Raw genomic sequence first — 25,210 nt, forward strand, 5'->3', positions numbered from 1 at the left:
AGAACAGGGAACTCACTGGTTTTGGATCCCCAAGATGTCCAGTAAAGGAATGCAAAGCTTTAGTAATTCCAAATGTGGTGGAGTTGTTTTTTTTTTTTTTATCTTTAGACTTGTTCTATTGTATTCTGATCTCTCTGCTAGACAAAAGAAACAGCTTGAAATACTTAGGACCCATTCCTGAAAATCTGAATCAGTTAAAGGCCTCAGTACCTGAAAAAATGTATGACTCTTTGCAAAAGCCATAACTACATTTCTATGCAGTCATATTCTCTGAAAATCTTGTTTTGTAGAAATAAAAAATCCTGAGCATGGGTAACTCTGAAAATTTTATGGGGAGTCCAGACAGTAAAGAATTATTAATGGAAAACTGTCTATGGCATACCAGGAGATACTGAAAGTTGAGTGTGTCACACGCTTGAGCTGCTATATTTGTACAGTCATTTATTCAGCAGTCACCCTAGTAGTTTTTCTACCCCTTCAACTTTGTGAAAATGTAGAACATGACACAGTTTCTTTATAAAGCTTTGTGTTGTTATATAGAAATTAAACTCATCATTATTTTAAAAGGCCACAATATGCAAGGAATTTATTGGTATGTTTAAAAATTGGAATGACATTCTGTTCAATTTTAGAACATTTAGCAATTAGCTCATCAAGAGATGTGTCTAAAAAGTTAGTAACCAGAAGCTGAGGGTTTGTTAAGCAAAGGCATATGTATAATTCTTGGAAAGAAAATAAATAGAGAAGAAATCAAGAGCTTAGTAGAAGAAATCCATAATGGTGTATATTCTTCTAATGCATTTAAGAAGATGCTTAAATGGCTACAACTTGCCAATGTGTAAAAGGGAAAGTACTCAGATATAGACAAGTCAATTTTAAGACAGGGTAGGTTAAGTGACTTTGAGTACTAACAATGTCCCTAAGGTTCAAGGGGATAAAAAGAAGACAGAAGCATATTCAAAGTAAATAGAATATTGAGTGTACTAGAAAGAGCTACCAGCAATTAATTTCTGGGCTTAATGGTAATGCAGAGCAATGTGACACGTGTCTGGGAGAACCTGTGGAAGAGAGGAATGCCTGGCAGGGAAGGGTAGTGAGAAAAAATTCTCCTCCTCTGTTGCCATCAAATGCTTGTCCATCTCTCCACATGCTTCCTAGCTCCCAAAGGCACAAATGCCAAGCTGTGCCTGGCTGTCAAGCTGCCTGAGTAACCAAGCAACTCCACACACACACACACACATATATATATCTATATATATACACACACACTTATATATTAAATGTCTTCCTTTCCCTCCCATATATAAATATAGGTAACAGCACCCTGGCTCAAATTCTTGAACTGGTTTCCCATTTCTGTGATTCCCTCCCTGAATACAAGCTGGATTTTTTATTTTATTTTATTTTCTCCCTGTCAGTGACCATAATATATTTTAGTACCTTTTGTGAACAACTTTCTGTGTATTTTAGTTCTGGCCCTTAACACCCTGAGCACCCCACAAGCCCTGCTTGCCACCCCAGCAAAGCCAGGCTGTAACTGATGTGTGTCTCCTGCTCTGCAGCGCAGTGTATGCACTTGCAGTGATAATTCCCAAGACAATTTAGCTGTGCTTTGAGGAATTAGTTAAACCTCCAGCTCTACCTAGAGCTGAGGAGTTTGTGGGGGTGGGGATGCTGCATGAAAAGTAGGCAGCATGAGACAAATATAGAAGCTGTCAAGGGAAGCTTATTTCAAGCCTGTCCCCCCAAACCCACCAGTCTATTATTCCAACCATAAATTTGTCCTTCAGTGTTTATTTTTCTTGTCTTAAAGTCTGAAAGGCCTATTTCTAGCATTGTGAAGCCTCAGCTGTCATATCTGCTTTCCTCTTATTGCAAGCTATGCACTGAAGCACCGTGCCCTTTCATATCAAATACATCATTAAAATGGAGCCTTTTCCCATCAGAAGGAAGCTCTGGTACAGCTATTCAGGCATTTTCTCTTGCAGCCGAGCCAATCTAAGACATTCCCACCTTCCTGACCTGTTTCTGCCCACATGTACAGTTTCCATCCCCGCACGTGTACCTTGGAGGGGGAGTGAAGGGGGGTCTCCATGAATATGATCCTTGTGGATTAAACCCAGTGCTCTGAAAACACATGTCTCAGCACATCAGAGGGGGCACTGACCCCTGCCATGGAGACGGGGAGTGTGTCCTTGGAACCACATCTTCAGACGCAGCTAAAGGCTGTTTCTGCTGCTTACAGGCACTTCCCAAAGCAAAGCCTGAAAGCAGTGAAAAACCTGACCTGAAACCTTCATACAATTCTCCAGCAGCCAGCTAGAGACCAGAACCATTTATTTATCTTTAATGGCACTCTCTTTAGGCATTTCCCCAAACAAAATTAACACCCTTAAATCCTCAAATCAATTAATCTTTCACATTTTGCTATGATTAAGCAGCATGCTGTTACTTATTTAATCCTCTTTAGAAACAGTAGAGTTGCTGTGAAAAGAAGAGCCATATTTATTTTCAGGCATTTTAAATTCATTACAGCCCTGTACTTGTAGATACATCTGAAGGTTTATATCTAAACCACAGTCCAGGGTGAGTCTCCAAAGCTGCACTGCAGTTTCATATCCTCCTTGCAAACACAAACCTCCCAAAAGACTACAGCCCCCAGCACGCACCAAATCCAGTGGCATTTCTGGAACCAGGGTGACAGCTTGCATGAAGAAGCAATTAACCTGCCTTGGCAAAACAGGGGGGAGTGGGAAGAATCATGGCCACAGCTGCTACGTATTCCTGAAAATTCAGTGCAGCTGCCAGCTTGCAAAGCAACCCTGCACTTTCAGCTAGTGAAAATTTGCAAGCTGTTTGATGTGCTGGTCGTCAGGAGGAAAAGGGATGCTAAAAATGACTGGTGGAGGGCTCGGTAAATGCTGTGATATCCCAGAAAGGTACTTAAATGCAAAAAGAAAGCACCTCTGTGAGCAAATGCTAGTGCTTTGGAGATAGTGCTTTAAGTTAAACTTGCAAAGGAGCAGAACAAAAGCTGAACTGTGTCACAATGGGTGTTGGCATCCCCAGCGCACTAATGAGCTGTTCCACCTAATGAATGAACCCGTGTTCCACGTTTTGGGGACAATGCCAGCAAGCTGCAGCTCTGTGACACACGTGCTGACCTCCCCAAAGGGTTTTTTTGCTGCTGCCAAGCTCGGGGCCAGTCTTGCCAGCCAGCTGCCACCACAGGGCACAGCGAGTGCCCCCGGAGGGAACAGGCACCTCACCCATGATTTCCACGCTAAAGTGTAGCTGGGTGCTATCTAAGTGTGTGTGAGTGTTTAGCTTTTTGCAAACCTGAGAGTTTGGGGAAGAGAAACAGCCTTGCCAGTGCTCATCCCCTCAGCAGAGGAGAGCTGGGTTAATTAGATTTGCATCACCAGTTGCATCTGCTAAATCAAGTCTCTTTAAGCCATTCCTGTTCTTTTCCCTGGGGTGAAGATGCTGGAAGAGAGGTAACTTAGCTAGGGACAGGAAATCCTCTTTATTTTCACATTTTTGCAAACTCTTAAAAATAGAAGTACCCATTTGTTTTTCCTCTAGTCCTGTCAGAGTTAAAGACTTGGGTGTGTATTTGTACAAGATATATGTGTACATCTATAAAAATCTTCACCTCCTCTTCTTCTCCCCCACACATACGGGCTCACTGCAGGACTTGAAATTCTTCACTTGCTTGCTAAAAAAAATGCTCTGAAGAGTGATCAAAGGTTAATGAAAAGTTCAGCCAAGGAGCAGACCCCAGCAGAGACAGCAGTTCTTTAAAGCTTTCAAACAGCTGACAAGAAACCATCAATAAGTATTTGTGGTCAGGGATAAAGAGAAACATCTTCTTGAACATATCCAAGCATGAAACCTCCATGGTAGTTACCTTATAATATTATCCCTACATGTCAACCATGTCATTTTTATGAAGAAGACTGATTTATATATGACAGCAGCAACTTTTTACAGCCCTCAGGGGCTGTGACTTCAATAGCTAAGATCCAAGTAGTAGTAGAACTGTAGTCTACTACTCCCATACCAAATGGCAGTGGGAGGAAAATGATTGTTGTGTTTTCAATCCTGTTACCAGACTTTAAAAAATATTGCCTGCAAGTGCAGTCAGTGTGCTTTCAGGGCTCAATGAAAATGGACTTTGTGGAGCAATGGTTTTTATTATTATAATTTTTTTTACTTTTTTTTTTTTCTTGTATTTCTCATGTTTTAAAATAGAACTGTCTTGAAAGTGAGTTTTTGCTTAGATGCCTGGGAAATTTTTAAGGACATTTATTTATGTTTTGCAAATGTTCATGTTATAAGTGAGTGTACTTGTGTTGTTTGTGTTTCTTGAGCATTGGGAGCTCCGCTCACGTGCACTGGGGTACCTCAGTGCTCCCAACAGCAAGGCACAAGAAAGAATCACCACCTCACAGGGGCTTTGTATTGGAACACCATGGTCCGAGGGTGGGGGCTCAGGATGAGGGGGAAGATCTTGGAGAAAGTGTTCTGGAGGAAAAGATTGATTCACATTCTCTGGGGTTAATTACATGGTGGATGCTGATGGACCGGATAGAGACCTTAATATCTGTAAGGTTTGTAATGGGAGTTTATCATTATCCTATCCTGTTATTGATTGAAATGGTAGTGACAAGACATCTGAATCCTACTGATTAATTTAGATATGCTAACTGTGTGTGTGTTCTAAACAGGGTTTGATGCACTAGTGCACTTTTTCCCTGAGTTTATTTTCCTGTCTCCATGGTGCTGTGTATGTAAACACTCCTTCTTTAAAAATATCAAGTATGAAAGCAGATTCAATGCATTTTAGAACATAAGTGCTGGGATCAGAAAAACATGCGTGCTGTTTTGACATGAGCTCAAAATATATCCAAAGACTCCTTTCCAGCATGCTGACAAAATATATAAATTAGCCTGGCAAAGGTCTGGCTCCCACCAGAGCTCCCAGCTCCATGCAGAGCCCTGATCCAGCAGAGCAGCCAAAGCAACTGGTACGTGGTGAAAAATAATTTTTCTAGCAAAGATTGTAGCTGTGCTTGTCACAATGAGGACAAAAGGGAAGGCAGCAGCTCACTGCCCCTAAGTTCAGTGATAAATTTGGATTTCTCTGTGCCTGGCTGCTGCAGGGGTGGCTGAGAAACCCCCACAGTGGCCTTGGCTGTTCCACAAGTGGGAAGAGAGGGAGCGGAGTCGCCCCTCAGAGAGGAGCAGGGAAAGACAGCATGTCCTGAGGAGCTCTGAGCATCACGTCTCATCCCACCAGCACTTCCCTCTTAAGGAGCCATTCAGTGCTTCTAATTCTAGTCCCAACTTTAGCAGCAATGAGAACCCTGGCTCTGATTACACCAAAGTCACACAAAAGGAAGTTAACATTAGGAGTGTAATTCCTTTTAGGGCATTACAGATTCTGTAATTTACACTATTAATTCCTACAGATACTCTGGAAAAGGTGACTTAAGAGTGTTTCTCAAGCATGCTAAGACTGCTGGTGGGAAGTTCAAATTCAAAGCATTAATATTATTGCTTAGCTATTGTACCTGAAGTACAAAGGGGTCATGTGGTCTTTAAAAGTCATTTTAAAAAAGAAATCTCCCCCTAGAGAGATCAGCTTGTTTCTCCCAGGAAATCTCTGCTCCCAGGCAGAGCTGTAGTATTGGTGGGACACTCATTCATGTTCACATCTTGTCTGTTCTGATAGAGGCTGAAGGAAAATCTCCCAAGGGAATGTGTGTGGCTGCTCTAGTTCTTGTGTTTCATCACTGCACCTCGTCTGTGCTGTCCTGCAGCCCAGGCTGGTGCACTGCTGGCAATAAAATACCAAAGATCAAGCTGGAAATCAGGTCAGACACCGTGTCTGAGTTTCAGCTGCTCTAATTGCTGCATAGGACAGCCAGGCACAGAGAGCCCAGAAGGTTCACCCTGGCAATGAACCCCCCTCTCCAGGTTGCTGTATCTTAAGAGGGGTTACATTTTGCCTCTGAGAGCTATTAATTGGGTAAATTATTCCAGGTGTGAACAATCCCTCACCTGGGTCACTCCATTTCCCTCCCAGCATCTGGGGGTGCAGGGGGAACATCTTTTAGATGAGGAGGAGCCCTGAATCACTGCCAGCTGTGCACTGTCCCCACCTGCCACACACCTGTCCCAGATGCTGTATGCCTTCAGTGGCCTTGCAGTTAAGGGGGTGTGTGTCTGAGAGAGATTTCTCCCCTTACTTCTGCGCTTTCTGAAGCTCTCTTGCAGCACATGGGGCTCTTCAGTCATGGGTAAGCAGCAGTTCTTGGGTTAATTTGGTGCTGAGAGCTTTCACTGAGTGTTTCACTCCTGTGGGAAATCAAGTGGGTTGTTTTCCCACAGTTTGCTCCTGGGCTCATGTGAGGTCTCTGTGACCATCTGCCAGGGAAGCATGTCTGTGTCCCAGGAAAGGTAAGAGTGGGATGAACTTCTGTTCTTCATGGACAGCTAAAAACCATGAGACTTGTATTTACTTTTTTTTATGGTTGCATATTATCTTCTGTAAAGCTAAAAGCAGTTACTGTCTGTGGATTACTTGGGGCATACAATAAAGCTTAGTGACATATGGTCAAATTAATTAATGTATTACTGGAATTTTCTTTGTCATGCTTCTACTGGCTTCTTGCCCACAATCATTATATTTGAACTTTGATACAGTGCCTATAAAATAACGATCACTTGGGATGTGGCTGAAGTTACGAAAGTACTTTGTAGCTCTTGGGGGGCAGGTACCTAGTGATTTTCCAGAAGTGCTCAACATCTACTGTGCTGACAACTCTGAAAACACAAAAAGTTGAGCAGATGAAGAAAGATGTTTGATCCTGAGGTGGGAAAGTACTTGACCTTTTGTGTCTGCTGCACCCTCCTGTCACTCTGGGCTGTCTCTGCTGTAGGATACAAGACAGATTTATGAAGGACCCGTTCTACACCTGAAATAAGAAAGGGTTTTTTTGTTGCTTCTTCCCTAATATTTTGAACTTCTAAGCTATTCAGGTCTTCCTTTTATTTATAACAGTTTTCTCTTGGTGGAGTTCATAGCAGTTTGTGGTGGTTTGTCCTAGTATAGGAACAGACAACTTTTATATAGGACCAGGACTTCAGGGGAGGGAAAAAAAAATTGGAGAAGAAGCAAATCTTTACCTGGTTTGTTGTGACTCTGTGTTTCTTGGGGGGGTCAGGGTGGGGTGTGTGGAATTGGCAGAGAAGTGTTTCTTGGTCTACAGCTAGTGACTAAGGGGTGACCTGAATATTTACTGTAACTCTCCTTGCCTTGGTGAGGACCTCTGGCTCACAGCAGAGCTTCTCCAGCCCCAGAGCAAAGGGCTCAGTGTCTCACTGCATAGAAATTACTTTCTTCCCAGTGACTCACCTGCATATTTCAGGTGTGTGGCAGCCAGGCAGGGGCTGCCTGGGCTCTGTGCCCTGTAACCCTAGGATTCTTGCAAAGGTGGTACTGTCACTTAGCTAACTTAATTGAAATTACATCAGAAAGTAAAAATTGAGGTCTTTGCCTAGAACCTCAAAGTTTATTGTTTTGATGCTAGGAATGAACCTCACATGAGGTGTTCAGGCTATTCCCCTACTTAGAACTTGCAGAAATCTGCATTTGAACAACAAAAGCAATATGTGATAAGCACTGAAATTATAGGCTGAAAAAACACAAGTAATCCATCAGAATCAGGTACTTTGTGAGAATTCTGGCCCTCAATTAGACATGTGCATATCAAAATTCCAGCTGGCTGGCAAGGACTGTGGGAGCATCCAAAAAGTTTATCTCTTGAAACACTTGCTTTATATCAGCCTAATCTCTCTGGACAGTAAATATCTGGTATAGTCTCTACTCTCATAATCAGGTTGCTTTACCTTGGTGAAACTGAGAAGACAATCCAACCTTTGTTTCTGATGGTTACTTTTCATAAAAGATCCTCTATCATCTATCTCCAGCAAAACTAATTATATTCTTCCATATTACATTTCTAGTAATTTCACACTTGTCTTTTGTACTGTGTAAATGGAGCAGAAAGGCTGTAGTAAGTGCCAATCCTGGTAAAGTGAGACCTGTTTCAGTATATTATGGTTGATTTGCAGTGTTTCTTGCTGTTACCATACATTTCTGTCAAGGAGGAGGAGGTGGATGCTGTATTGCCAGCTACTGAGCTATTTCACAGCTTTAGCATTATCATTTCCACTGATAGCAAATGTTGTAGTTAGGGATGCAAAATGGCTTCCATCATAAGATTCTGACTCAGTGTTCTCATCTTTAGCCTTGGGATGGAAGTTGTTTCCAAACAGTATGAAAGTAATAAGAAAATAAATTATTTTCCCTATGACAGTCCTTCTATTGCAAAATTTGCTTCCTCTGCCCAGTTATTGAAACCTTGACTTTTCACAAACATGGGGAACTGCAACAAGATACTCTGCAAGCAGCAGAACTAATACAGAACAGCTTCTCGCCGGAGGGCAGGAGTCACTGGGATACTCTGAGCCAGGATGGTCCTGTGAAGCCACCAGGATTGTCATATTCCAACTATGGTGTACCTCTGCTAATGAGCCCCAGCAGATTCAGGCTGGCTCCACATCTGTCCATGCTTGTCCTGGGCGTCCATAAGGCACCCAGGACAGCAGTGTTGGAGCCCTGTATGGCAGCTACAGCAGCACAATCAGGATTAGGAACATGCAAGAGGTGTGACTGACTTCTTTCAGTCCTGGGCTTCTTGATAAGATCAGGGTTTACTAGGAATGGAACATTCCCATTCACTGTTCCCTTCACAAAGAAAAGAAGAAAGGAATTTGTTGCCCAGGGCTGCTCTGTCCCACTGGAATGGTTGCCCTGCTGAGCTGGTTGTGGGCAGTGGAAGAAGTGGTTGGATGCCTCCACACTGCTTGGTTGATGTGTCAGTTTTCATTCTATTTCTAGGGCAGCTTCCTTCACATCAGCATCTTGCTTTCACTACAGCAATCCAGAGATCAATGTTGTCTTCCCAAAGTCAAGGGCAGGGCAAAGGTAACTGGAGCAACGAGGAGATAATTCTTAAGGAGGGGTTTGAGAGTAATGAGGCGATGAGAGTGTGGTCTGCTGCAATAGCAGGGATCAGGGCCTGGGTCTGTTCCTATCCTCACTGACCTGCTCTGACTTTGGGAAACTCAAGCTGCTTCAGTCCCCATTTGCAGGGAAAGGGAAACATTCCCTCATCTTCACCAGTGCAGCAAATATAATAAGCCTTATCTAAGGGATTTTCTTCAATACCATGATGCTTCTTATCCTCTTTCCTCTCAGCTCTGGCTGCACAGGCAGGCTTAAAGGAGGGAGCAGATCATCCTTTCTCCCCTCTTCCCTCTTAGTGCCTTTACCAAAGAGAGGAGGCACTTTCATGAAGGCAAGGAACTGCTGTACTGCTCTGAACGTGCTTGATCCAGAAGAGGCTTTGTTAGCTGACTCAGCTTCAGCAGCACTGAAATGAAATTAGCAGGTGTTAAGCCTATTTTGAAATGCTGCATCACTATGACCCAATCAATAACAGCCTAACTCTTTTAAGCTGCCTCTTTGGCCTTCTGTGATTAAAATTTTGCCAATACATCATGTTGTTCCCTCGATTTTTCTTATGCCAAAATGAAATTCACTTTATTGCATTAGCCTTGGTGGCTGGAGGATGCTTGTTACTGCAGGCAGTCAGAAATCTCTCGTCCTGGTCCTGCAGAGAGCAGAGTGTGTGCAGTTCCTGATGGAGCTCATGAGTACCAGCCAGGGCTGCCTCTCACCCAGGGATGTGCAGAGCTGTGCCTTCCCCATGGCAGGAAATGACCACTGCTAAAACTTATTTTATCTGGATGGTTTTGCTTGAGACTCCAGACTCAAAGCTTGTAGTACTTTCGTGGCCTGTTAAAACTGCTCCTGTTTGGAAATCAGGGGCTTTGCTTGCCTCTCGTGCCTTCTGACTGGCTGTGGAGGTACAGAGACCCACAAGCTCTGCTGATCACTATTGTGGCAAATAGCAAACAACACTGCATTTTTATTTTGGTTTTAATGCTCAGGAATGAATGCCAACATCTCATTCATTCCTGTGTGATGCAGACTTCTGTCCATTTCTTTCCTGCAGATGCTGGTGGGTGCCAACCTCTCATTCATTCCTCGTGTAGTCTGTGTGATGCAGACTTCTGTCCATTTCTTTCCTGCAGATGCTGGTGGGCAAAGCAGCTTCTGAGGAAACTACTGGATGGAATGAATTGGGACACCTATCTCGGAAAATGAGAATGGTGTCACTCCTCTTGTAACCTTCACCTTCCTGGGCTCCTATTTTCCTGCCTCAATTTGTTTATTTAGCCTATATGTTTCCAGGGCAGGGCATGGCTCTTTCCTTCCAAGCTGCGTTTGGCAGAGCCCTGATCCTCTGATAATGCAGCAATAAATCTCCTGGAGAGTTTCCTGACTTGACGATTGCATGCTGAGTTTCATCTTCAGACATTCAGGAACCCAACAGGCTCAGGTATCTTGGACACAACCAGCAAGACAAGAATGAAAACCAGGTCAGCTTTTTGGGAACTATTGTTTTGATACTCTGTCATCCTGCAATTACAGGAAACAAGAGTACCAAATTTTCAAAATCTAATGTACTGATACCTGCTGATAATCTGCCTGCTGCTTTTGATGACCAAGTGAGGGCTGGCTCTCCTCACAAGCTCAAGTTCCTACTTGACTTCTGAGGTTGACTCCAGCATCTGGTGTCAACAGAGATGACATTCATTCATCTGCAGAAGGCCTGTATGTCACCAAAACTGAGTTTTAATATGGTGACTGAACTCTGTCCTGTTCATTAGTGCCGTCTAAGCAAGCTCCTTATCCCCACATGTGTCTGAAAAATGCCATGAATCCCTGGATAGCTGAGTTGTTGAAGGGCCATATCCTTTCTCTCCTTCCCACACAGCTGGTCAGTGCAGTGCTCACACCCACAAACATGAGGAAGTCACAGCTCTTAGCTCTGCCATATCCAGTGTGAGGGCATGCTCTGTTAGACTAAAACTGATCTAATCCCATTAAAACCCCCAAGCTGTGCAAGTTCAGACAGCCTAGCTCTTTGCTCTGAGTTCCTGAGTACCTCTCTGAATGCAGGAGAAAAAAAGGCAGATATTCATTACTGACTTAAAGTACAGACTATGACAAAATTAAAATTGCACTGCTACTAGAAGTGTTTGTGAACACATTATTTTTTTTTTAAGTAAAGGGTTTCTCTGGCTTGCTGTGATTTCCTTAGTTTGTGCTATTTTCATGCAGATACAATGATTTGTTTTGTAACCAGTGTTTGCACATGTCCTGTATTTTGATACAAATTGTCTAGCACCAGAGCTATCCTAAATGGTCATCACAGTAAACAAAGCCCAGGCAGAGTGTGTTGGGTGAAAGGAGCAGATTTGCAGTAGAACAGCTGAGAGGGGAAGAGACAGTGTGAGACTGCAGCCCTGAATCATGTCACTGACTTCAGGCAATGCAGATCAGCAGGAGACAGGACTGCAGCAGATGGTCTGAGTTTGATTAATCAAATGTCCTGAATTAAAGCCTGATTTTTTTTTTTTTTAAGTAGGTTAAAAAATAAAAGCAAGCTGGCAATGCAAATGCATGCACTGTCTGTTGCTGTTACTGACTTCAAATAACTGAAGGCTGAAGGAATCCTTGTTTTCCTGACAGATCTCAGCACATGGAACGTCAGAGTGTTTAAAGAGATTTAAAACATTGTGGAGCTCAAGCATAGGTACAGCAAATTCTGCATCCTCTGGAAGGGTTGAGTGTGATGGGCTGGGAACCTGGTGAAGGACAGGCAGGACTGTGCTAAAATTCACAGGGCCCCCACCAGTCTTGGGAGCTGCCCTGGGCCACAAAACCCTGTTCAGCCCCAGATACTCACCACCCTGTGCTTGAATTCAGTGTAGTTGAGGGGCTGAGCCTTCCAATGTGACTTCCAGAGAAGGAAACCAGACCTCAGTTCTCCATGGCTGAGACTGCATGTTTATTTCTTGCTTCTAAATAATGTACATTTCATTATAATTAATCATCATAACCAAAAAAGGGCGAGAAATTACAGAAGTGGTGAAAATCATATTCAGCTCTGATTTTCTGTCTTTAAAACGGTAAAAGCCACCCAACATTTTAGGAGTGCAGAATTGAATTAAAACTATAGATTGATCATAAGTCCTCTTGGCTCCAAGCCAAGAGTGGAGCTATTAATTTGACGCAAATTAATCTATGCAAATTTGCACACTGATTTAATGAAGAGACAGACATGCAATCATTTCATTACTTCTCAGATTTTCAATTAGATTGAATTCAGTAGCTGGCCACCATCATAGTCACAGAGTTTTGCTAAAAGGTTATTTGATGAATATTTATGAATTTGTGACTCTGCTACAGCTGGGCTTAATAGCAAGTATCATACTTTCTGAGTACATGCAAACGATTCTTCAAATATCCTAATGCAGTGATTGATTTACCTTTTTTTTGCCTTGACTGCTCTATCTTTAATCCTGGTTATTACTCTGGTGTTCTGCTCAGAGACAAATGACTTGCTTAGGGGTAAGTGACTGTTTTAAATTATTACAAACACTGTCTTGTTTCATGGCCATTTCAGTGTGAGACGTGATGTTCTGAACAGCTGGAAACGTGACAAATCTCACTCAGAGTGCAAACAGATAAAAATTGAGACAACCCATAATACTGCCCTGGGCAAGAAAGGTGTCACTCCTACAGATGTCTGAGATTAGAGGGATGGATTCCCTTCTCATGGAGTTCTATAATGATATTCAGCTTGCAATCACACCTAAGGATGTGTTCAGCTGGAAGTCTGAGGTTTCCCCACTCCAGTGAAGCCAGTACCTGCTTAAGCATTGTCCCAGTTTGAACTGGTGCTTCTGAATCTTTTCCAGCTTTTGCTGAAATTAAAGGAGCTAGGAAAAAAAATCAGAGACTGAGAAGAGGAGCAAGTCCAACATGTCCTGTTCCTGGTTTTCATTGTTTCAAGTTCTCAGTTGTTGTAAGGCTCCAGATTAAAAACTGAATGCACAATGCACTCATGTACTGCAGGACCATTTTTGAGCTAGTGGATGTTTGGGGAGCAAACCAGGTGAGGAAGATAAAGATTTAATGTGCTCATGCATTACTCCCTCAGGAGTTTAGAAGTGTTCTTCTCTGGACTCATTTAAGGCCACAGATGATCTCTAGCTTTAAATCTGAAGGTTCAGACACTTAGTTCCTCCAGGCAGCTACTTTCATTTTTGATAGGCTTTGAGTTTTTCCTTTCCATCTTTCAACCTGCCTGTTCACAAGACATTAGCTTGGAGTTGGACCAGATCTCTTCTGGAGACAGCCAGAATCAGCAAAACCTATACAAAATACTGGCTGCCCTGAGGTGGCTTTTGCACCCCAAACTATAGACTGAATATCAGAAACTTAGAGTAGAAAACATTTCATTTAGTGACAAGTTAAACATGAACATGAGAAAAAATTATCACATCATTATGGGCACTCTGAATCTCCATTTTTCTATGTTTATCCGTGTAGGCTCTTGCAAAACCTCCAAAACCATTATCGGAGCATCTTTCTGTAACCATAGTTGTGCTGTTTGCACGAGGGACTCATTGTGTCTCTCTGCATCTCTTCTCAGCTGTGCTATAAATGGGATTTGCTTCAGCTGTTCCTGAAGTCAGCCTGGAGAACACAGAGCTGGTTGTTTGGATAGGAGATGGGGAGGTTGTGATGCTCTTTAGATCCCAAAGAAAACAATTCTGATGTCTGAGGTCAGCATCTTCCTATTTATCACAAACATCAAACTTTGTCTTGGACTTTGTCCCTTTACTGGTGCAATGCAAGTGAAAGCACAGGTGAATATGAAAGGAAAATGGCTGTGATTTGTGAGCTTCACAAAATGAGATCTTGAACTGCACAAGGCAAGATGGAAATAAGCCCTATATTTCATCCATTCAGAGCTGGAAAGAGCTGGCTAACAAGAGAGAAAACGTGGAGATGCCTTAGTAAACTGTGATGGAGGTGACAATGGTAACTTCACAACTGAGGCAAAACTGGTGTCACTTGCACCTTCTGCCAGACTCCGAGGTGTGCCAGTTAAACCAGTTCTGTTGCCCTTTGGTTGACACCCACATATATTATAATTACTCCCACATAACTACAGCACTGTGTCATTTTACCTGAACAAGAGGATTTTCTGTGTGAAGAGCCAGAAGAGCAGGATATATCTAGAAAGACAAGAAGTGCTGATAAGGAAGTGTTGACTGAAGGAGGCTGCACCTCCTTTTAGATTTCACTCTCCACTGGAGACAGGGTGTTAAGTTTATTCTTACTGTAACATACACCATGTTACATCTTCCCACTGACCTCTGTGTGCTACCCAGGCTATGAATTAAATCTTCTTTGTGTTGGAGGTGTTTAGTTGGGAAAATGGAAGAGCAGCAGACTTCAGAGGGTTGGGAGATTACCAGGACAAGGAAGACATGATCCCATTTTGCTGAGAGGGAGTCCTATTCTCTTTCAGTGGCAAGGAGATTGGTCTCTATTCACTAATAGGTCCTGAAATAAAGAATATTTATAAATTTTTGCAATCCCTTTACTCAGGAAGGTCAAAAGGGTGCTGCTTTCATTGCAGCCTGTTTCTTGCACTACATAAACACCTGCAGGTTATGTCAGGCAGGACTCAGCTGCTCTGTGAGGAAATGCTGCAGGATTTCAACACAGGCCTGGACTGCCTGGGAAGAAAAGCTTATTCAATATAAGCTTTGGGAAAGTTTGTAGCAAATGTCAGTGGCAGGGTTTGTCTATCAGTTATGAAAATTGGCGTACATGGAAAGGAGGATTATCAAACTGCCACGGCAATACTATCACCAGGATGTGATCTAAGGCTGAACCATTGCAGGGAGGCTGGGCTGAGGCAGGGCTGCAAAATTTGACTCTATTAAGGGCTTTCTGATTTCTACACCAATTTATTTGCATGATGTCTGTGAGTGTCTAATCCTCTCCTGCTTATTTCTATTTTTCCCTGCTCTGGAGAATATCCTCCCTGAGCTTTCTCTTTAACGTAACAAAAGGGGGTTTCATCACTAGCCAGAGATGTGACCATACAACTTGGAGAGGTGTTGCTGCTTTTACAGCTCTATTATTTGACAGTCTGTGATGTTTCCACACTTAACTGGAGAGCTTGTCAAATGCCTCATTGCCCTCCTGAAAATCGCCTTTCTTCTGAGCAGTGGTGACAAATGACCATCACAGGACCCAGGGAGCAAGAGGGAAACTGTAAAACTCAGTAGAAATTAATTTCCTGAAGCAACAGACTAAACCCCACATTTGCACAGCCCCTGGCAGCATTTCTGCCTCCCTGTGGGAGCAGTTGAAATGTGTCCCCTGTGCTGATCTTGGAGCTAGTTTTTGTGGCTCACTGAAAGGACGTGGCTTGTCCATCTTGGCACAGCCAGGTGCCTCTTCCAGACCCTTCCTCCAGGACTGAGCAAACTACAAACACCATAAACCCATTTTCCCTTTAAAAAGCAGGGGCATACAAGAAACAGGACCACCCAGTCTAAGGGACAGGGAAAGTTTTGTCCCCAGTTTTGGCCCATGTTGCTGTTTCTGGCACGTCCTTGCCCTTGTCCTTTCCTTGGAAGGGGCCCTGACTTGGCAGGAGACATCCTGGGAGCTGAGGAGATTGATGGGAAGGAGGAATGCAGGAGATCTGTGTGTCCTGGTGGATAAGGCACCCCTGGCTTTACCTGAGGTAACTCCCCTGATGCCATTTGTGGTCAGGCTCGTTATTATTACCACAGCTGCCTCCAGGAGGAAGGCACTGGTGCACTCCAGGAAAGGAAAATGGAGGTAGGGAATATTAAAAAGGTGCTTTTCCTGCCCAGGGCACAGTGCTGAGGGGCTGGCTCTGGGGGACTGTCCTGTGGCTGTCCCCTCTGCCTGGGGGCCAGGAGGAGACCCCTCCCCTGTGCCAGGCTCCTGGGGCAGGGTTAGGTGTCCTGTCCTGCCCTTGTTCCCCACTGAGGCTCTGAGCAGGGCTGGCTGGGCTGTGCCAGCAGCAGCTGCTGGAGCAGTTGCAGAGAAGCCCTTCCCAGGAGGCAAACATAACAAGGGAAATACCTTGTTTAAAAAATAAATTTTAAAAAAATTGTCTTGTTTCCTGTGGTGTCCAGCCGGTTGCTGCATGGAAGGGCTTCTACTGCAGGGTCTAATTTTCTGCTGCTCCTGGCACTTGTCTGGATTTTGGGGATGTTTCTCTTGTGCTTTGGCTGCAGGTAACACTGTGCCTGCTTTGTTGAGCTCCACTTGCACCCATGTAACCCTCTCCAAGCTGCCCCTGAGTGGGGAGATGGCTCAATTTATTGTCTCGTAATATTAGGTCTCTCAGCCGTACTGCAAATAAAACTCAGAGAGAAATCAATATATCCCACCCTTACCACATTGATTTACGCCACCTTTCTGATGATGGCTCTTGTAACAAATGCAAAAGGACTTTTAAAGACTTTTCTGAATGCAAATGTCTTCCATGTGCAAAGCACAGCAGTGTGGGGTGGTGAGGAATGTGTGGTCCTGAAACAACTTGCACAGGGTCAGCAGGCTCATGCAGGGTTGGCTTCTGTGCATGTGAGTGCATGTTTGAGAGATGCAGCCCACAGTCTGGGAACAAGCAGTAAAACAGTGGGATGCTGCCTCAGCATGTGGGCTATAATGGAACTAGGATGGTGACAATACATGATGACAATAAAAAATATATATATAAATAAAGGCAGTGACAAGATTTTGAACCTTGAAGCACTTTGTCAAGAGAAGAGCTGAGCACAAAGAAGCAGCACATGCCATGCCGTGCTTTTGAGCTGACTGCATTTTGGTGCCAGGCAGCTGAGTGCCTCAAATTTTTGTGTGTGAGAGCCTCAGTCAGATGGTTACAATGCCAAAATATTGGCCTTTTAGCTAACAGTACAACTCCCTGTGCTGGGTCAGGCATGGCAAGGGGAGAGGCTTCAGACATAGCTGGCATTGATCAGGAGCTGCAGAGGTGGGTCCTGTCAGTGTCAGAGCAATGTGCTCCACACTTCTCACACCCCAAAGCCCTTCAGTGACCTGAAAGCCACCCAGGATTGTGTCTCTGCCTGTGTAGAAAGTATAATTTGTATTGCTATGTGTTGTGTGACATCCAGGCATTGCTTAGTCGCAGCAAGCCTTTGTGTTGAGCTGCATTTTGGGAAAGTACAGCAGCATCAGTGCCCGGTGTCCCCTTCCACATGGCAAAGCACCCACCACAGTCACCAGCTGCAGCCACCTCTCAGAGGACTTGTAGGGGCTCCACAAGGTGCTGTTCTGTGCCCTGGCAGAGCAGCATCAGGTCGTTTGTGTAAGCAGCCAGAGACAAGCACTGGCAGCACAGCCTTGAGAAAATGCTGAATGCAGCTTTTTGCTGGCTGAAAAAGCACTTGGAGCTCTCTCCTGCTGCTTCATTCCCGGTGTGTGAAGCGAAACGAGGCTTTGTACATAATTTGAAAGCAAACAGGATTGTGTCAAAGATATCACAATTTACTCTTAATTATTTCTGCAGACTGGAATGACCCATGGGAGTCAGATATTTTAGCCAGCTCCTCTGGGTAGGCAGAAAATACAATAAAGTGTTCTTATCCGATGGAAGTGGGCATCACCCCCTAAATGGTATACAGATACACCCCAGCAAAGAAGCTGACAAAAATAAAGAGAAGCAAATGCTATTTGATTTGGAGCTGAGCAGCACATGAATTTAAATAGCTACTTTCAGTTGGCTACTTGGTATATTAAGTACATAATTTTCCTGCTCCATTACTCCACTGTAAAACAATTGCTAATGAAGATAGAATTAAAAGTTTGAAAGAAATGCTTTCAAATGTTTTGCAGTTTGACTCAAAGTGGTTCCTTGTCTGAAAAGGTAGATCTGATAGTTCACAGAGCTGCAGCTATTGCTGATATGCACTATATAGTTGTTTTAAAGGTGTCAGCATTTCAGAGCTGTTAGGCTGTACATCTGCATTGCAGCCTATGGGTTCCCATTAGGGCAGTTTCCAGTATTTTCCAAGCTTCATCTCCAGTAAAATTGCTTGAGGAAGAAGGCACAGAGGAGAATAATTTCTTATGTGATTATACAGTATCTACCACAATAGGACTCCAATCCTAAGTGAAGTCTTTGGGTACTGCCACAGTATAAACAATCTTTCAAATGAGAAATAAGTCTTCCAAACACTGTTTAAGGGTCCTTTCAGAGGCTGTGTAGCATGTCTGAGTCCCACTGTACAAGTTCCCTGGACCAGGGATTTACTGTTGATAGTTTCATAGGATGGGTGCTTGGCTCATAGTAAGAGCTGGGCATCTGGCAGTGTTGTGTTTCTCTTGAAGTCCTCAGACTCAACCAGAGGTGCAAAACCTAAACACAAACCTGAACATCCTTCAGCTCTAAGGTTGGATTGGTTTGTGTGACCTTCTTGGGCCCTCAGATGTCCTTAGAAATGTGATCTGCTGGGGTCTGAGCATCTCCTTGGGTCCAGCAAGAGCAGAGGGTTAGGCTAGCTCAGGATCTTGTTCATAGGCAGTCTCACCATTGCATTTTAATGCTGTTGGCTCAGTGTGTAGAATGTTTGTTTCTTGAAGGAAAAAAAAAAAACACCTCTGTCTTAGAAACAGGATTTGTAATTATTCTTCGTAATTTGCATAAAATTGGCACCTTTCACTTGAATGACCCTGTATGCAAAGATTATTTCACTCACTGAACACCATGATTTCAATTCCCAGAAAAAGCACTGCTCAATCAAGGCACCTCTGCCTGCATGGCAGAGCAGTGCTGCAGCAGTCCTACTTTGCATGGTCAGTGAGCTGTGCTTTTGGTGCACATTTGATGTTCCAGCCATAGTCCCATATCATACATAAGACAACATGGATTTTCCCAGCAAGGAGCTCTGCTGTACCTCAGATCTGCTGTGCAGCTGCCTCTGTCCCCCAGCTCAGCTCTCAGTCCCAGCAACACCTCAGAAAGTGCAATACTTTAAATAGAATGGTTGTATGCATCAGCCCAGATTGATTGTATTCATAAACTGCCACTGCTCTGGGCATCTACAAGGATGGGCATGGCACCAAAAAATGGAACAAAAAGCCACAGAGGCTTTTTCCAAACACTTCAGCTGTATATTGGGAAATGCACTTCATAGGACAATGCACGACCTCTGCACTGAGACACATTTGCATGATTTGTCTCTTCTGTATTCATGAACAGCTCTCTCATTATGGCTATTTCTCACATTTATTTTATTTCTAATTACAGTGATTTATGATTGGGTTTTAATTAACTTCTCTTGTCTGGATCCTACCTATATACTTAATTGAGCCTTGCAATCTAGGCTTCACACTTGTGGAAGTTGTACATGGAAATACTCTTGTAGCCACTAGCTTTAAATTAATCTAAGATTAGATTCTGGAATGGAGAAGCTACTGAAGATGATCTCAGCTTTTGTGGTACAGAGGAGGTGAATACCCGTTCAAGGTCTCTTCTGAGCCCTGCTCTCCCAACACCAACTTTGTGCTCAGTGGTCCTCAGACTTCCATTCTGTGAGTCGGGTGCCCTGTGCCTGTGGGTACACCCTGTTGTCCCAGAAGATTGGCTTTGTGGATGCTGTCTTCCACCTTCATGGCACTCAGCAGTTCTAGTGAGGCCTCAGCTGTGACTCTGGAGGGTGTTGGGACCCCAGAGCAAGGCAGGAGGACAGCAGGCTGCTGACAGCGTTGTGGTGTCGATTCCCTGCGGGGCTGCCGCGTGTTCCAGCCCGAGAGAGCCACCCTGCACTGCAGCCCTGGACACAGGGCCAGAGATTGCTTTAATGTGACATCAGACTTTCAGTTTAGTATGACAGTCCCTCAATTTTCTAATAAATTTGGGTCAATGTTGGTCGTTTGTGGGATAATTAAGGTTGATCTGTTCTGCAGGGCAGGCAGGAAGAAAATTCATTACTGTACGAGGAGGTCAAAGAGGGCCGAAGTGGAGAATATCTGTGTTCCAAGCACTGCTGTTTAGTGCTGCATCCTAATTGATCAGTGAACCATGTAAATGCTGAACAGGTCATGCTCTGCATTTTATAAAGTGTCAGAACTTTTGAGGCTTGCTTTGAAAAGTTACCTTGCTGTGCTGCATGCTGCCAAGAGAATAGGAAAATGGGATCTTTAACAATTCTTCATTTTTAATTCATGGCAAGTTCTTCTTATGATCTTTACACTGTGCTTGGCCTGCTGAGCATAGTGATTGCCCCTGTAAACAAAATACTCACAACAAAAATACAACAACAAACATTCTCCAACCCTTCTCACCTGCTTCATGCTGGGTGCTGTGCAAAGCAATGGCAGAGCAGCGTTTGTTTCTGATGACTGCAAACGACTGAGCTGCTTTGTAATAATATTTATTAGTTGGTTTTGGGGGCAGGCAAATTATGGAGCTAAAATCAAAGCCCACTGAGGCCACTGTTTCACACTTCCTTAGGTGTGGGCTTCCTTTCCTTGTTTTTTCTAAGAACAGAAACCTGATCCCAAGCACAGTCTCCATCTTACTTCTACGTGGGCTCCAGGATTTTGGGTAGAATGTTGCCATGAACACCATGCCCTGAACAGAAGAAAACAGGAGCATCTCACAGCAGAGCTGGGTCCTTCTATGGCACTTCTAAGCTGGAATTCCAACACTGGGAGGAGGGGATTTGCTATAAATACCGGGCTTTGTTTGCAGAGCTTTGACTTACAGGATTGTGCTCAAGTCCCATAGCCTGAGCACTCTGCTAGAACAAATTGCTTTGAGAGATCTCAATGTTTTCCATTTTACTATGATTGGAGGAATGCCAAGTTCTTTTCATTCACTTATAGCAACAAAACTTACCTGACCTCAGGGCATTACAAAGTGCAGTGAGTTAGAATTATCCAGGAATGAGAACTTCCTATGAAGCAAGCTGCATATTCATTTTTACAAGTGGTGCAGGAACAGAATTCCTACTTGTTTAATTAATCACTTTTGTGACAAGCCCTTCACCACTCCTTCCTATCAATGCTAAAGCTGGGAAACATTGTTTTTCACAAGGAGAGAGGCAAGAAGTGGATCCCTAATTATGAATACTATTACAGAGCAGGAGCAAATCACTCAAGGCTGTTTTAAGTATCATGCAATGGAAATCGTCACTCAGGCTCAGACAACACGCATCTGTTACTGATATTAGAATTGTTAATGTGAGCATGTCATGGTTTTCCTTTGTGATAAGACTGTGCAAATAAAACAAAAAGAAATAAATTCAGAGGATGCTTGAAATTCTGGTTCCTCCAGGCAGAATTCCTCTGGTGGTCTCGGGGCTGTTCTCTGTTTGAAAGAGTAGAGTGGAGGACTTGCATCCCAGTCTGGGACAGGTATGCTGTGAGGGATGGTCTTGTTATGAAGAACAAGGAATTTCTAATCCTTAGGGGGGGAGGTTGAGGCTCTCACTGGAGAAACAGCTTTTACTGCTTTGTGAAGTGAAAGCTGAAGAGAGAATGTGCTTGTTGGCTATAAATTCAAGAGGAACAGATAGCGGGAAGGAGAAGAACTCTGTTGTTGACTCATGTATCTGTCAGTTGGCCCAGTGCTTTCCCATTGTATGAATGGATTATTGAAAGATGTTACTTCTCCTAGAAGACTCTGTTTTTTTTCTAGTCTTGGACCATAGCATCTGTGGTACTTCTGTGCTTGGCACTAGAGTGGAACACTGACAGTCAAGTTGAGATAAATTTGGTTTCAGTGTGAGGAGGATTCCAAATATGAGAGCTGCAGGGATCTGGGAAAGGCTCACAGTATTCAGGCAAAGCACCTGAAATAGCCATAAACTGGCTTTTGATTAGTATCTGAAGGACTGGATGACGTGAGAATATGTGATAGCTGAATTGTGATGGCTCAAAATCCTCTGTAGTCCTAAGGGAATGCGAGCTGAAATAGAGAGACTGTGTAACATCAGTGGGGAAAAATCTACATGAGGAACATCAGCAGATTTACTAGCCAATGGTTTCCATTTAATTATTGATAGTAATCCAAGTACTTCTTACTCTGTCTTGTACTATTTTACAGTGTTTTCCTCTGTGTATTGAATGTCTGATTTACTAAGGAACTATATGCCTTGGAGTTGTGTAGGAACAATGAATGTATTCATCAGCTTTCATATAAAGCAGCTGTAAGATCTCACTGAGGAGGGCTTCTGCAGAGTTAAGCTGGGGGATGAAGGGAAATGTAATAGAATTATACATAAGATTGGCACATCCATCTAAAGTGCTACATGGGCTGTGTCATAAGGTTGGTTGTTTTGTTCTCCCTCTGTGCTTAGAACTTACAAAAGCATTTCAGAAATTCAGCACCAATATCTAGGGTAAGACTTTAGCTCCCACTTAGTCCCTGTACAAAGGAGCTGGGGTCTCAAATGGAGGGCTGTGCTCAGCACTTTCTCCTTGGCTGTGCCTTGGGGGAATGCTGCTCATCACACTCAGCCAAGAGGAACGGGGCACAGATCAGTGCCTGCAGTGAGGGGGCTGGCTACAGGCATTTTGGGGGGTTACAGGACAAAGGGAGTGCAGTGCTTTGAATTCTGCAGCAATTTCTTCATTACAGCTGGTGTGGCATGGCACAGACCAGGGCAACTTTGCATGAAAAAATTTACCTGAGTGAATTGTCAAACTTTTGTCCAGGATAAACAACCAACATCAGATTGTTTCTGTAAGTTAACCTCTGCCAGTGGACTCACTGGGGACATCAGATTAAAGTTAACCTCTGCCAGTGGACTCACTGAATGTACCAGGAAAAACTCTCATCCTTCCTCTGCACTGCATTGTATCCTTGCTTTGTATTGGTAAGATGGAGATTTCCTTACCTTAATGGTTCATTGTGCTAGAGAAGATCTCATGCACAGGTTTAACTGAAAGGAGGCTGCAGTGAGGTGGGTGTTGGTCTCTTCTCCCATGTAACAAGTGACAGGACAAGAGCAAACCACTTCAAGTTGTGCCAGAGGAGGTTTAGATTGGATAATAAGAAAAATTTCTTCACTGAAAGTGCGGTCAGGCATTGGAACGGGATGTCCAGGAAGTGTGGAATTCATATCTCTGGAAGTGTTCTAGAAATGTCTAGATGAAGAGATATGGCTTAGTGGTATCCTTGGCAGTGCTGTGTTAACGGATGGACTCGATGATCTTAGAGGTCTTTTCCAACCTTAATGATTCTATGATATTATAAAATTGCCTGTCTAGATTGTTCTTGGATATTCCACTGGAAGGGGTAGCCCATGATGGAGGGGTGATAAAATGTCATGGGAGACCTCACTGGGCCTCCCTGGAGGAATGTGTGGATTCAGAAGAACAAGTGAAAACACTTTCCAAGTCCTGTCTGAGCCTGTACTCTGAACTTGGGCTGCTCTTCTTGACAGCTTGAGCAGGTTGGGATCAACTCTTGCAAATGGGAATGTGTTCCCAGAAGTGACACAGCAACACTGTCATGAGATGCTACTCACCAGGAGTTAGGAGCCATTGCAAACAACTGGATGCACACAGGAGGATGTTTTACACTGTCCTCAGCTATCATCCCTCTCCTGCTGTAAATGCATCTGAAGGGCATGATTCCCATGTAGAATACATTATAGAACCAGGTCAAACATGAGGAATTTGGTTTTTTACCTGCCTGCTAACCTGACAGACCATGTAGTTTGATCTTTGTGAAATTATCTGACTAGACATGGCACTCTTCAAAAGTACAGGATGAGGAACTGTTTAGACAAAGGAGAAGACAGGTGTGTTAAAACACAGTGATGAAATTTGCTTACCCTAGATTTACAAGGAAAATGAAATTAAAGAGGAAACTGTTACTTATTTGACACTGAATGTGGGAATTATTGGGGAAAGTGTTACTTATTTGACTGTGAATGTGGGAATTATTACTAATTGCAAGAGTAATTTCTTGAAAATGATGCTGTAATGATTCTTTCTATTACAAGTGGTAATGCTGTCATTACTACATTACTCAAACTCAAATCCATGGGGGAAGCTCTGTAGGGTGAGCAGTGATTGAACGTTCAACATTAAAATAACTACATTCAGTCTTAAATTTAGAATATGTGATCTGTATCTAATGTTCTCTAGATTTCTTAAGGTTTCTCTTCCACAAAGATGCTTCTCTTTTCTGCACTGTGAACTGGCTAATTTGTTCTTTTTATACTAATTAGTTGTTCAGGACATGTTTAATGATAATACTCAGAAATGAAAGAGTTTTGGCATTCATACAATGGTGAAAATCAAGAAGTGAACAGCTTATTTCTTATCTATAATGCTGTGTGGAGAAAAATTTGTCAGTCCTATCCAGAGCTTTCCTGTTTTTGCTGCCTCTTTGAGATAGGATTTAAGCATCTCAGTGGAAACATCCTGTGGCAGTGTGAGAAATATGACAGAGGTAGGTGCAACAAATGCTACTCCAGGTCTCATTTTCATCCTGTAAGCCCTGGTGAAGTGGGCAGGGTGTGTGAAGGATCAAGAAGGACCCTTCTGATTAGAGTAAAAGAGAGTTATGAAGTTGGGTTTCCACACAGCCTCTCTCTACTAAGTGTCTGTCTCACTGACCCAGAATTTCCTAAGGAAGGCAAAGCAAGCCCTTCCACTAGAAAATACTGTTAATTCCATTCTCCCAGAGGTGAGGAGCCTGTTTGATCTGGAATTTTAACCAGTATCTTCTGTACTGCTTGAGAGTCAATTCTTCACCAGCCAGATGGAGGCATGTGGCTGGTGTGTGCAGACCTACCTTGGCATGGCAGAGACCAGGGAACACCTCTGAAATGCAGGGAGAAACAAGGTGCTGTGCCCTCCTTGCTTTGTTACTGAGGTGTTCCTGGGTGCAGCTGGGAGCTGAGCCACTGCTGTGCCCTTGGCTTGGCTTCCAGGTTGTGCTGACCTAAGTGTTAAATGCTATTGTAGGAACAGCTCCGAAGGAGAGTTTTATTCAGGCTTCTCTGCACCAAACGAAGGGGAAGGAAGTCCCCAGAACAAATTTTGTGTAAACTGACTGGATGGAAATGAGGTAGTCAGAGGAAAAACACAACCCACTTCCACGAGAAGGTGAAGGAG

The sequence above is a fragment of the Onychostruthus taczanowskii genome, unplaced genomic scaffold, assembly GCF_017590055.1.
Source record: "Onychostruthus taczanowskii isolate IOZ18803 unplaced genomic scaffold, ASM1759005v1 scaffold14, whole genome shotgun sequence".
Taxonomy (NCBI): domain Eukaryota; kingdom Metazoa; phylum Chordata; class Aves; order Passeriformes; family Passeridae; genus Onychostruthus; species Onychostruthus taczanowskii.